This window comes from Sarcophilus harrisii, chromosome 3 (genome assembly GCF_902635505.1).
Source record: "Sarcophilus harrisii chromosome 3, mSarHar1.11, whole genome shotgun sequence".
NCBI lineage: Eukaryota > Metazoa > Chordata > Mammalia > Dasyuromorphia > Dasyuridae > Sarcophilus > Sarcophilus harrisii.
The window spans coordinates 384,023,359-384,035,597 of NC_045428.1; the positions used below are offsets into that span (position 1 = coordinate 384,023,359).

A 12,239-nucleotide genomic window follows, 5' to 3' on the forward strand; every position below is an offset into this window, starting at 1 on the left:
GACTCAGCTGCACACATTGCTATCGCCAATTCTCTTCCACCTCCGATCCTTCTTCACTGAGAATAAAGACTGACGATTTTCCCTTAACCTGAATTTCTGACTCCTGCTGATTTAAAAATACACGGTCTTCACATTTGGCGCCTTGACCAAGGACACTTAAAACCTTCTCTAAGTCCTTGGAATTCCCCAGTGTTTGTTGTGAAAAAAAAATCTGGAAAATGGAGGATGTTAACGGATTTAAGAAAAGTGAATGAACAGATGGAAACTATGGGAACTCTTCACCTTGGACTTCCATCTCCTACTCAGTTGCCTAGAGAATGGCCTCTTTGGGTTATAAGACACTAAGGATTGTTTCTATTCTATCCCTCTGAATAAGGAGGTTATGAAAAGCTTTGCTTTTTCAGTGCCCAGCGTTAACGTAGCCTTATAAAAGATATGAATGGACAGTTTTGCCACAGGGAATGAAAAACAGCCGTACTATGTGTCAAATGTATGTTGCTCTGCTCTTGCTCCAAGTAAGAAAAGCCATTCCCAAAAGTTATGCTATTACATTACATGGATGACATTTTGGGATGTGCACCTGAGGAACAAATGTTAGAGGCATGTCTACAAAGACCATAGAAACACTAAGGAATTACAAATTATACATAGCACCAGAAAAATTCAAAGACATGCTCCTTTTCAATATTTGGGATATGAAGTATACCCGAAAGGTCTTACCCATTCAAAAACTCTCCTTAAGAACAGAAAAGCTAAACACATTGAATGATTTTCAAACTGATGGGAGATATCAATGGATGTGACCAGTGTTGGGTTTGACTACCTATCAGTTACAACCGTTATATGACATTTAAGGGAGACAGTGCTTTAAATTCACCACGCCAGCTTACAAAAAGCTCAAAAGCTTTGAGAGAAGTTGAACTGGCTTTATCAATGTGGTTGAAAGAGTCACTCAAAAACCCTTGGAATATCAGTTTTGCCACACAAGAGGCACCCACGCAGTCCTTCATCAAGGACACGTGTGATAAGTGGGTGAACCTCCCACCCAGAACAAAGCCCACCCTACCAGTCCTGTGGCTAGAATTTTATTAAAAGGCCACTAAGCAGCAGTACAATTATTTGGGACAAGACCTGACAAGATATACACCTTTTATACCAATACAATTAATGTGTGTTGTGAGACCATCCCAAAGTGGCAAATTTTATAGCCATGGCTCCAAATTTTACATGGGTCTCCATTAAAGATAACTAGACTATTACATAATTGGCGATGGATTCTTGAAGAAAAAGTTTCTAAGTTCCTCTTCAAGGACCAACTATCTTCACGATGCATCCAAACATAATATTTGTGCTGTGACTCTCATGATCTAACTATAAAGTAGTCAGAACTCCTTTTCAATCCACTCAGCAGAATGTTATGCCTGATCATTCTACCCTTCAATATCCAGGAGACATAAATATAATATCTGATTCGGCCTATTCAGTAGGTGTGGTACAAAAATTGCCATAGCCCAAATAAAATTTGCAGCCTCTAATATATATCAGCTCTTTAAGAAACTTCAAACAAGTGAGAAAAACATCCAAGTAAGATCTATATATTACATATCCATTCTCATAGTGGACTTCCAGGTCCCATATTTGATGGCAATTGAAAGGCAGATAGCCTTCTAACTATGTTGGTCAATACCCCTTTGTTCCAAGAAGCTCAGGCATTTCATTCTAAATATCATCAGGCTGCTCGAGCTTTATTTACATTTACAATTTAGAATAATAAGAGAGGAAGCCAGGAGCATAGTAAAAGCCTGTACGGCTTGTCTTCCTTTCCATGCTCCTACACTGCCTCCAGGGGAGAACCCTTGTGGTTTGAGACCCAATGAAATCTGGCAAATGGATGTGACCCATTATAAATCTTTTGGTCGTCTGTCTTTCATCCATGTTGTGGTAGACACCAGGATTCACTTTTGCAATTAGCAGCAAAAGACAACCAGTGGTCACAATTCCTCATACAAGCATTTGCCATTATGGGTGTACCACAAGCAATAAAAACAGACAATGGTCCTGCTTATACTTAAAAACATTTTCACACTTTTGTGAACAGTATAAGATTTTACACCACAGGCATACCTTTTAATCCTCAAGGACAGACAATAGTGGAAGGAGAAACAGAGATATTAAGACACTCCTCCAAAAACAAAAGAAAGGGAGCCACAGGTAACCCTAGAGAACTTCTAAATCAGCTCTTTATACTATTACTTCTTGATTTTGACAAAGATGCACTGGCTCTGGCGAAAGGTTTTATAACCCACCGGAAGGTCAGTGTCCAATGCGAGCGCTCCACTACCTTTAGATAATCGCCAGTGATGTGGAGAGACCAGAAAGTGGTGAATGGAAAAGGACCAGATAGGCTTAACTGCTTTGGGAGGGTTTGCTTTATCTCTACAGGTGGAGAAAGGATCAGATGGGGTGCCAACGAGCCATATTCACCTTGTCCATCGCAGAGAAGGACAGACCCTTGAAACAAAAGAAGACCCAAGAAATATCAGGTGGTTCTGTTGCTGATTGCTCACCATTGAAGAGGCGTAGCAGTTATGGTGTTTGACTTATGGACATCAAAGATTGTTGGACTTCAAAATCCTCAGGAATCATTGGATTCTCTGAGCCATAGGAACTCGAAAACCCTCAGGAATCATTGGATTCTCTGAGACATAGGACGAAAACTCTGGGAATCATTGGATTCTCTAGAAATGATAAGACTTTACAACACTTCAAAATTTGCTGGAGTCATTGGATTCCTAACACATAAAAAGACTTTTGCAGGACTTCAAAAACTCAGGGGATCATTGGATTCCCTGATATTGAGCAATGGACAATAGATTGGTTTTGGACTATCTCTTGGCTGCTGAAGAAGGTGTATGTGTGACTGTTGTTTACATACCCTCCTTCTAGGACTTCTGGTGATCTTTTCCAACACCATGTTGATTTATATTGTTTGCTATTCTGCTACTTGCTGTACAATTCTGTTTGTTACACCACATCGAGCCTGCACTGACTGTGGGAAGAGTCATCCCTAATAGCCTCTGCGTTATTGCTATGTGCTTGTGTAATACCTCCATGCTGATGGGTTTGTCATAATAAGACCCTTCAGCCCAGAAACCCACTAGCAACCCCCATTTCCCTTTGGTCTTTTCATCTCCCCTTCCTGAGATGTCAGGAAGGCTGATCATCTCCTTTTAGTGCTTTCCCCACCTTTCCTGAGAAGTCAGGAAGGCTGTGATCTCTCCTTTTAGTGCTTTCACCTCCTTCCGAGAGTTGGTAGGGTGTGATCCACCTCCCTTTGGGGCTCTGACCTCCCTGAGGAGTCAGGGATGGCATGACCACCTGTGTTCTAAAAAAAAGCAGGAGATGTAATGGGCTGAAGTTTGGAGTTGATGCACTGAGGTCCCAAGTACGTGAGGCTAAAAGTAATTGGGCTATACTCTATTAATATACATAATTGGATAAAGAATGGTCCCTCCCACTCTCTGTACAAAGTCCTGATGTGTTGTACAGGAAATGACGATTTTGGTGGGTGGAGGCAGAGAAGGACAGGAAGAGAAGCTGGAGAGATTGGGCCTGGGTTCGATACTCTAGCCTGATTGTGTGGCTCTGGTCTAGCTAGCTTCTTGACTCAACTGCACACTTCTACCCGAATTCTCTTCCACCTCTGATCCTTCTTCACTGAGAATAAAGACTGACGATTTTCCCCTAACCTGAATTCCTGACTCCTGCTGATTTAAAAATACACGATCTTCTCATATTAACTTCTTGATTTTTGACAAACATGCACTGGCTCCGGCAGACAGGTGTTATAACCCACCGGAAGGGCAGTGTCCAGTGCAAGCAGCTCCACTATCTTTAGATAATCACCAGGTGATGTGGAGAGACCCAGAAAGTGGTGAATGGAAAGGACCAGATAGGCTAACTGCTTTGGGAGGGTTGCTTGTCTCTACAGGTGGAGAAGGAATCAGATGGGTGCCAACAAGCCATAATTCGCCTTGTCCATCGCAGAAGCCGGCAACCCTTGAACCAAAGGAGCGACCAAAATATCGGGTGGTTCTGTTGCTGATTGTGCTCACCATTGAAAGAGCGTGGCAGTTATGGCGTTTGACTCATGGACATCAAAGATTGTTGTAGGACTTGAAAACCCTCAGGAATCATTGGATTCTCTGAGACATAGGACTTGAAAACTCTCAGGAATCATTGGATTCTCTGAGAAATGATAAGACTGTTACAGGACTTCAAAATCTGCTGGAATCATTGGATTCCCTAACACATAAAAAGACTTTTGCAGGACTTCAAAAACTCAGGGGGATCATTGGATTCCCTGACATGTGAAGCAATGGACTATCTCTTGGCTGCTGAAGAAGGTGTATGTGTGACCGTTGTTTACATACCCTCCTTCTAGGACTTCTGGTGATCTTTTCAACACCATGTTGATTTATATTGTTTGCTATTCCGCTCTTGCTGTACAATTCATGTTTGTTACACCACATCGAGCCTGCACTGACTGTGGGGAGAGTCATCCCTAATAGCCTCTGCGTTATTGCTATGTGCTTGTGTAATACCTCCCATGCTGATGGGTTTGTGCATAATAAGACCCTTCAGCCCAGAAACCTGCTAGGAACCCCTACTTCCCTTTGGTGCTTTTCATCTCCCTTCCTGAGATGTCAGGGAAGGCGTGATCATCTCCTTTTTAGTTCTTTCACCACCTTTCCTGAGAAGTCAGGGAGGCTGTGATCACCTCCTTTTTGGTGCTTTCACCTCCTTCCCTGAGAAGTTAGGTAGGGTGTGATCACCTCTCCTTGGGGGCTCTGACCTCCCTGAGGAGTCAAGGATGGCATGACCACCTGTGTTCTAAAATAAAAGAAAGCGAGAGATGTAATGGGCTGAAGTTTGAGTTGATGCACTGAGGGCCCAAGTACGTGAGGCTAAATAGTAATTGGGCTATATTCTATTAATATACATGATTGGATAAAGAATGGTCCCTGCCCACTCTCTGAGCAAGTCCTGATGTGTTGTACAGGAAATGACGATTTTGGTGGGTGGAGGCAGAGAGAGACAGGAAGAGAAGTTGGGAGAGATTGGGCCTGGGTTTGATACTCCTAGCTGCTGGTTGTGTGGCTGCTGATCTAGCTAGCTTCTTGACTCAGCTGCACACATTGCTATCGCCGATTCTCTTCCACCCCCGATCCTTCTTCACTGAGAATAAAGACTGACAATTTTCCCCTAACCTGAATTCCTGACTCCTGCTTATTTAAAAATACACGGTCTTCACAGTAGGCAACTTTTTTTCACTCCTAATCTTACTGGTAATGATTCTATTTTGTCCCCATTACATATTATGCTTCCTGATGATTTTAAATAGATGCTACTGAATATCTTATGGAAAACTCGATCTATTCCTGTACTCTATAGTGCTTTTAATAAAAATGGGTCTTAAATTTTGTCAGATTTTTTTCCTACTATCTATTGAGATAATCATTGTTAATTTGTTTATTGATTTGGTTATTATTTGGTTATTGTTATGGTCAATTATGATAATAGTTTTCCTAATATTGAAATAGTCCTGCATTCTTGGCATAAATCTTACTTGGTCACAGTATATTATCATGGGGATAATTTACTGTAATCTCTTTGCTAATATTTTATTTAAGATTTTTGCATCAATATTCATTAGGAAAATTGGTATATAATTTTATTTCTCTGTTTTGACCTTACCTAGTTTAGGTATTGGCTTCATGTCTGTGTCATAAAAAGAATTTGATAAGACTCCTTCTTTCCCTATCTTTTCAAATATTTTGCATAGTTTATAATTAATTGTTCTTTAAATGTTTGATAGGATTCACACGTAAATCCATCTGGTCTTGGCAATTTTTTCTTAGGGAAATGATTAATAACTTGTTCAATTTCTTCTTCTATAATGGGACTACTTAAGTAATTCATGTTCTCTTTTGTTAATCTGGGCAATCTAAATTTTTTGTAAATATTCCTCCATTTCACTTAGATTATCATATGTATTGACATATAGCCTGTGCAAAAGAACTCATAATTATTACTCTAATTTCCTCTTCAATGGTGGAACCTTCTTTTCATTTTTAATATTATCAATTTCATTTTCTTCTTTTTCTAATGAAATTTACTAGAGCTTTATCTATTTCATTGTTGTTTCATAAAACCAAGTCTTACTTTTGTTTATTAATTCCATAGTTTTTTTTTTTAAGTTTCAATTTTATTAATCTCCCCTTTTATTTTCTGAATTTCAAATTTGGTATTTACTTAGATGTTTTTAATTTTTTTCTAACTTTTTTACTTGCAACCCCAATTCAATGATCTTCTCTTTCTCTATTTTATGCAAGTAAGCATCTAGAGGTATAAAACTTGCCATAAGAACTTCTTTGACTATGTAGGGAAAGCATTTTTAAAAGTTTCTATTACACATAAGAGTGGATGATATGTCTTGGAAGTGAATTTCTCACAGTAGCAGGGTTCCTCCGGACAAGAAAATCAAAGATCAAGTTGGACGGGAGAGAAGGAGGTACAAAAAACCTGCAACAACAAAAATGAGTGGTACATTTATAGTGCTCTTTTCACATTCCTAGACTAATATTTATCTTTATTTTTTTTAACTGTATATGAAGGTCCTAAGGGAAAGGAATGGTAATTATGTTCTTATGACAATAGAACAGTTAGATGAAAAATGTGCTCAAGCTGTTTCTAGATAACAGTTGAAAACTCTTTGCCATCTAAGAAAAAGTGGATATCAGTCATTTAGTGAATGCTTAGATAGCCAAAATGTTTGTTTCTAGTCCTGGCACTGATTGGGTCTTCCTGTGTTAGAAACTGCCTCACAACATCTGTGCTTCTCTCTGATCCCAAATAATACCACTAGTCATCTGGCTCCATCCATAATTAAAAAGTTTCAATATTGGCTGTATTCTTTATTTTAGGGTCTTTTTCAGAAGGTATTCAATGAATTCTTTCAACTCCTATTTTACCTTCTGGTTCTATTACTTCTGGGTAGTTCACTTTGATGATTCATCATAATTTTTGGGTAGTCCAATGATCCTCAGATTATCTCTCCTAGATCTATTTTCCAGGTCTGTTGTTTTTCCAAGTAAATATTTGACATTTTTCCCAATCTTTCATTTTTTTGGTTTTACTTCACTGATTCTTGATGTCTCAATGAATCAGTCATTTCTATTGTTCAGTTCTGATTTTTAGTGAGTTATTTTCTTCATTAGCTTTTTTTTTTTACTTATTTTTGTATATATCCAATTGAGTTTTTAAGTGATTTGTTTTGCTATATGGAATTTTTTTCCATTTCACTAATTTTTTTTTTTTAGTGAGTTATTTTCTTTTTCCAATTCACAAATCCTGTTTCCCTGCACTTCTTGGGGGTTTTTTACCTTTTCCAATTCACATTTCAGGAAGCTGTTGCTCTCTTGCATAGCTTCTCTTTCCTTTCCCCATTTTTCTTCTAGTTCTCTTTTAAGGTTTTTAATAGTCTCTTTTAGGAGAGCCTTTTGTATTGGGGACCAACAATTGTCTGGAAACTGTCTGCTATTAGTCTTTTCAGGGTTGAAAAGCTGCTCTTTCTGTATAGAAACTATCAATCAACTTTTTGATTTTTTTTTTTACTCATTTTGTTAAAGCCTGTAGGGTCTGCCTTCAGAGCCAGGAGGTTACCAGCTTCCTCTGCAGAGCAGGGAAAGGTATATAGATGGGTAGCTGTCCTACCAGCCAGCTACAAAAAGCAGGGAGGTACTGGAGTGCTCTGGGAAAAGAATTCTCCACGGGGAAGTAACTCAGGCCTGCAGGGCAGGGCTGGGAAAGTGCCCTGCAAAGAACCGCCACTGTGTGAGATAATGACTGCCCTGGGGCTAGACACTGAGCAGTGAGACTTTCACTACCACAAACCAAATCACACCCTGGGGCTGTGGGTATTAGCAGCTGAGCAGTGAATGGCCCTGCAGGGACTGGAAGCGTCTGTGCCCCAGAAGCACAGTCTGCTGGGGAAGTTCCATTACCCCAGGCCAGCCCCCCATTGTGCGGATTAGAAGCTGCCCAGGCTATGCCCCCTTGCCATGCAGATTTGTAACTGCCCCTGCAAAATCCCTGAACTGCAGGATGTGGCTGCAGGGCTGTGTTAAGAGTCTGCCTGAGTCACTTCCCGGTTTGAGTGGTTACAGCCAGATCTTGTTAGGTTCTGCCGTTTTTTAGAGTACCCTCTGCTTTAGGCTTTAATTTCTCTGCCAGTTTACTGCTTTGTAATCAAGGCAGAGCAGTTAGCCTACAGCAAAGTCATCTCTCTCTATATATACAACTTCTCTAGGCACAGATATCACCTCCCCTCCCCCCACCCCCCTGGTCTGCTCAGGACACTAGTCTCTCACTGCCGGTGCTAGTCTGTTCCTGGCTCCTCAGGACAAACCTTTCCTTGCGATCTTCCAGATTTTATTCGACTGGTAAGTTGTAGTGCTTCTGATCTTCATGAATTTAAGCAGTGAAGAGCTGTTTTTGAGGCTGAATTTAATAGTTGGTTGTGAGGGGATGAAAGGAGCTTAGAAAGTTGTGTGTGCCTTCTCTGCCATCTTTGCTCTGCTCCCTCCAGCTGTATTCTTTATAGGAAACTTGTGAGTAGAGGTCCTTGCTGAATTTAATAGTGGTAGGATGGAGTGTGATGGAGTTGAGAATAAGTTGATGTTCTATTATGACCATTTCATTTTCATTTATAGATTTAAAAAAAAAAAGTACCATTTGCCATTCACTTCCAAGGGAAAAGGACCACATGGTGATGATGTCATTGTAAGCTAAGGAGCTGAGGGAATTCTCACTAAGAGTAGATGAGAATGAGAAAATGAGGGCAGTCAGATTGTGAAAGATGGAGAAAGGAAAAGAGGGGGAGAGAGAGAGGGGAGGGGATGGTTTCTGAATATTGGAATACTTCAAGATTCTTTGTTTAAGTCTAGGTTACTTAACATTTTTACTTAAAGGCAGAGATCGTATGTTTATCAAATTTACAGGTGACACAAAGCTTAGAGTAATATGTAGTACACTGGATGGTAGCAAAGGATTCAAAAAAGTTCCTGACAACCTTAAATGTTGGTTCGAATCTAATAAGGTGAAATTCAATATAGTTAAACAAGTTAGATGACAGAATCGATATCCAAATAGATTTTGACAAGTAAGAACCCTGAGCTGAAACCTATCTGACCTTGTTTTTGCTTTCCTGGGCTTTACTAATAAGAATCTCCAATTTGCTGATATTCATTCAGTAGTGTAACAAACTTGAACTCTGGAATTATTTAGAACAAAAATGATATTCACACAACTGTGAGTCTCATCTTTTCACTTTGAAACCTCACTTGTCACCTTTCCAGTTCTCCCTTTTACCTCTATTTTCTTCTCCTTGATTCCATACTTTTAATTTCTTGGGTTTAGGAGATCTTCCAGTGAGGAAAGTCTTTCTAGTTTTGCTAATCTTTTTCTTCTCTTTAACTTGCATTTTTAGGGAGTGGTGAGTACTGGGAATTTAAATAGTTTGGCCAGATTCACATAGCTATTATGTGTCAGAAATGGAACTTGACCTAGGGTATCTTGGCTCTATGGTTGCTTTTTTATCCCTTGTGCTATACTATCTCTTTTTAAAATAATAACATAGTCTTCTCAATATTACAGGGCTTGAGCACCAGGAGAAGGATGGACATTGCAGAGTTAAGAGAACAATTGAAAAAAAAATTGCTTGGTAAGTTACCAAGCAATATGAAAAATCTGATAATGATCTGAAGGCCTTACAAAGTTTTGGGTAGATTGTGGGAAAAGTCTTAAGCCATTAGAAATAAAATTGCTTGTAAAAGCAACAGATGGACCAAGACACATTGTGGGTTGTCAGTATCAGCTTGACAAAAATTAAGCTGAAACCAGGAACAAGAGTTGCTCTGGTTATGATTACACTATCATGAGATACTTACCAAGAGAATTTGATCAACTGGTTTACAACATGTCTCATGAGGACTCTGGGAATGTTTCTTATTCTGAGATGGAAAGCTATCTGAATATATCAGAGAATTGAGAAAGGTAATAGAATTACCCTTATAAACACTGAGTTATTCTAGCATGTAAGAATAATAGCTCCAAAAAGTTGTTTGCTATATGGAACACCAGGAACTGGAAAAACACTTTTGGTAAGAGCTGTTGTGATCCAGCTAGCTTGTAATTGTTTTTAAAGTTGCATCTTGTTCTATTATAAAACTGTCTATTGTACTGGTGAAAATGCTAGTTTGATCAGAGAAGTGTTCAATTATGACAGGGATTACCAACCATCCATCATTTTCATGGATAAAAGAGACGCTATTGGTGGCTGTCGTTTTTCTGAGGGTACTTTACTGAATCAAATGGATGGATTTGATACTTTACACAGAGTAAATATTATCATGGCTACAAACAGATCAGCCACATTAGATCCTGCTTTATTGTGTCCAGGAAGATTATATATATATATATATGTATTGATTTACCAAATGAACTAGAAACATTAGACGTATTGAAGATTCATGAAGATTCTATCCCAAAACATGAAGAAATACATTATGAAACAATTGTGAAGCTCTCAGATAGCTTTAATGAAGCAGATTTGAAAAATGTTTGCACTGAAGCAGATATGTTTGCAATTTGTGCTGATCGTGATTTTGTAGTACAGGAAAATTTCATGAAAGCAATAAGAAAAGTGGCTAATTCTAAAAAAAATGGAGGCTAAATTTGACTAAAAACCTAAGTTATACTTTTAAAAATATATTAGCATATATAAAAGTAAATTGAGGAAAATAAAATAAAGTAATAACATAATTATTCACTGAGGCCTTTATTAAATTAGATTCATAATTTTTTATGTTCTCTGCTGAGGAATAGTTTAGTTTGAAATGCTGCAAATGTAGTTGCAGCATTTGCAAAATAAGGGAATAAGAGACATCTAATCAAGTTATTTATGAGCACTATATAACAGTCTTTTTCAAAATTGCCTAAAGAGTGTCTGTAATTGTGCTAAAATATATGCAATGTATTTGGTTTAAAGAAATTGGAAATTGAGAAACCCATTTAAAAGATAGATACAAGGAATCTTAACCATCCAGGTAGACAATCTCTTCCCAATGCTAAAGTAAAATTTCATTTTAATTAGAGCCAAGAGAACTGAAGGAAAATAAAACTTCCCCAATAAGCAAGTACCTCCTTGGGAAAAAAATCCATTTAATAGTGACTCTTGAATTGTAGAATTGAATCAAACTGGAGGAAAATGTTATTTTCTTCTTTCTTTTAGTATTCTGTTTTAAGGTATCTGGTATTCAATAATAATTGAATCATTAGGGAAAATAAACATACAAAATCCCTTTAAAAATGCAGAAAGTAACCTAGGGATTTTAAGACTGGCTCTCTCCTAAGACTTCAATTCTTTAAATCAAAGTCTTCTTGGGGTTAAAATCTCTATGCTGCTTGATACCCAGCCACATTGAAAGGAATCATTTTATTTGGAGATATGTTAATTTGATTATTAGTTAGACTGAGAAGAGATATTTAAAATTTTTTTCAGTCATGGAATATTATCATTACAAAGAACTTCAGAAGTTTTCTAATACTCCTTAGTTTACCCTTTTAAGAACACACTATGGGACAGGTTTCTTGTAATACTTGTAAGTTTATTGTTATGGACCAACTTTACTATTTAGTATTGTTAAAACTGTCTTTCTGGATTCATAATTCCTATATTCAACATCAAGAAAGAAACATCCTTTTTTCTTTCATTTTTTTCTTTTATTTGAGGCTTTATATACAAAGTAACTAATATGGAAATGTTTTACATGACTGCACATGTACAATTGACATTGCCTCAGGGAGGAAGAAGGATTACAAGGATGAAAGCATGAGTCCAGATTAGAGAAACTCGAATTCCTATCTATATGTTATGCAATGGTTATAACCAAATGAAAATTGAATGACAGATTGCTGGGGATGCTGTTGTAAAGATTTATGTTGAAATTCTGTGATCTCTCAGAAAGGAATATTTTACAAACCGCATAAAGGATTTTTGTTTTCCTAACTATCTCTGCCTCAATCTTCTCCTCTGTAGGCAATGATCAACATCCTTCACTCCTCTCAAACCTCTGGTTCCTTCTAGAAGTTATGGGCAGTAATGTCATAGAGGGAAT

At 38.1% G+C, this 12,239-nt stretch overlaps 1 pseudogene; it reads left to right on the forward strand.

The window, feature by feature from the left end:
• The first annotated feature begins 6,486 nt into the window (after positions 1 to 6,486).
• On the forward strand, positions 6,487 to 10,826 carry LOC100918891 (annotated as a pseudogene).
• Positions 10,827 to 12,239: the final 1,413 nt, after the last annotated feature.